The sequence below is a fragment of the Lasioglossum baleicum genome, unplaced genomic scaffold (genome assembly GCF_051020765.1).
Source record: "Lasioglossum baleicum unplaced genomic scaffold, iyLasBale1 scaffold1914, whole genome shotgun sequence".
NCBI lineage: Eukaryota > Metazoa > Arthropoda > Insecta > Hymenoptera > Halictidae > Lasioglossum > Lasioglossum baleicum.
The window spans coordinates 10001-12500 of NW_027470973.1; the positions used below are offsets into that span (position 1 = coordinate 10001).

Below are 2500 nucleotides of genomic sequence, written 5' to 3' on the forward strand. Positions count from 1 at the left end.
TAGACGAGACGCGAAGGACCGGCTCGTGATGCTCGCCTTTAAAGCAGTCGTGAGTCTGACACCCTACTCCGTGCGTGTGGCCCAATAGTGCGCACCGCGAGAGCGTGGGACGAATGACCGCTGCCAGAGCCGACTGTGAGTCCCGCTCTCTATTTGTATCGGGTTCGCGTATAACCAAGAGCACGAAACGTTGCTGCGCCGCACGCGGTGTTCGTTGACGACGGAACGTATATTTATTATAATATTATACATTCGCCAGAGCGGACCGGCTCGTGATGCTCGCTTTTGTAAAGCAGTCGTGAGTCTGACACCCTACTCCGTGCGTGTGGCCCAATAGTGCGCATCGCGAGAGCTTGGGACGAATGACCGCTGCCAGAGCCGGCTGTGAGTCCGCTAATCTGTCGAATAAAATAAAAATATGGTAATATCGTTCCGACGAAAAACGGTGTTCCGAGAGGACCGGCCGTGACGCTCGCTATAAAGCCTATGGCGCGATTATTCCCGACGACACCCTACTCTCTGTGTGGCCCAATAGTGCGCGCAGACGAGTTTGGGACGAGAACGGGGATCGCGCCTACGGCCAGAGCCGGCTCGCGAGTCCGCTTGTATCGGAATTTATCGTTGCCTCGAGCACACACAACATTTTATGGAAATGTGTTTTATACGGGAAGTGGACCGGCTCGTGAAGCTCGCTTTTAAAGCAGTCGTGAGTCTGACACCCTACTCCGTGCGTGTGGCCCAATAGTGCGCATCGCGAGAGCTTGGGACGAATGACCGCTGCCAGAGCCGGCTGTGAAGTCCTCCGTTCTCACATCATTCCAAATGAAATGGAAGTGAAGAGGAGAGGAATATTATTACATCTCTGGATCCAGTATCGGGTTGTCTTACGATCCCCGTCGTTTTCAGAGAATATATATTCATCTCCGCGTTTTCCACGTTAACGGTTTTTCAATGTACTGTTCGCCCGGCCGTCGGATACGTGTTGCGTATCTGACGGTTTTTTTTTTCCGTTTCCACGGACGACGATAGTGTCGTCCTTAAAACGACGCCTGAACGAATCTCCTTCGCGCGCTGGTTGGAGCGTTCAGGTACAATGCGTTCTTACGAACCGCAGAACAAGAGACATATACATATATTGATTTGTAAATCAAAAATATATACGATTACCCTGAACGGTGGATCACTTGGCTCGTGGGTCGATGAAGAACGCAGCTAATTGCGCGTCAACGTGTGAACTGCAGGACACATGAACATCGACATTTCGAACGCACATTGCGGTCCACGGATACAATTCCTGGACCACGCCTGGCTGAGGGTCGTTTACGTAACCATAAACTGCTTGCGTTGCTCTTGTAAGTCCCCGCCGTCGCTTACCTCTCCAAATATATTTTTGGAGGGCGCCAAAGAGCGTTTCGGAGTCGGGTTGCAAAGATGCTACGTACGAGCGAATGATGGGCGTTTCGTCGGCGTTTGTCGCGGTTCTGTGAAAATTGCCAATTTTTGCATTGCGTCTTATAAACACATACAAATATATATATATATCTAGTTTCCACGAGAGGCGAAGTAGGGATTGGTATTTCTTACGTTCGGACTTGCGTGAGTGTTTTTACGGTGTCGTGAGTCGTATTGAAAATACGACCGCCCGTAAGGCACCGCTTCGACGAGGATCTCCAAATCTCTCACCTTCTCTGCGAAACGATTCGCCTTGCGGAAAGAAGCGTTTCCACTCATGAACATTTAACGCGCTCCCGACGTCGCCTGAAATGATGCGTATATACGAAAGAGGTATATTTACAAGAGTCTCGCGAGACTACAGAGATGGACACACAAATTATAAAAGAAAGAAAGAATACTGTGTGGCACACAGAGTGTGTGTGGTGTGGCAATGTTAAGCCCCAGGGAGAGAATATGCCTGTGCGTGGATGAGTTTCTTAACTCTACGTTATAATTGCCATACGGCGGAGGGTCGTCGTTGCCGGCGATTTCGACAAACACACATTCCTTTTCGAGTCTTCGAGGGAAGAGACGAAAGAGATCTCTCGTTCTATCGCGAACGCTTTGATGATCGATGGACAGCGGAGCAAAGCGCAGCAATGTGCGGGATGGAGCACGTCGTACTTGATCGGGTCGGAATTATTCCCCGTCGTCGACGTGTCCTCGCTAATCTGTGCGATTGCCATTCCATCGCCACGTTCGCGTTGAATCGTATTGATGACGGCCTATGTGCGTCTTGAGATCTTACTCTCTTTCTCTCGTGTCTCTAATTTGGTTTTGTGTTTGATCGATGATAAATCGTTTCGTGCGCAACGTTTCTGTACCCCCGTGGTTTTTGGTTCAATTATACAAGAAGTAGAGAGAAAAAGAAATCCCACCGGGTTATATGTATTATTATTTTTTTTTTTATAATAATATGTATACTCCTCTATTGGCGAGGCTTATTTCGAACTTGATTGTCACACGACGCAAAAGACACACTTGTGTGTTCACGCACGGAACAGCA

General features: G+C 49.0%; 1 non-coding gene across 1 annotated transcript; it reads left to right on the forward strand.

The window, feature by feature from the left end:
- The first annotated feature begins 1164 nt into the window (after nucleotides 1–1164).
- LOC143221110 (5.8S ribosomal RNA) lies at nucleotides 1165–1319 on the forward strand. The gene has a single exon (XR_013011721.1). It is a non-coding gene; the product is annotated as a 5.8S ribosomal RNA (ribosomal RNA).
- Nucleotides 1320–2500: the final 1181 nt, after the last annotated feature.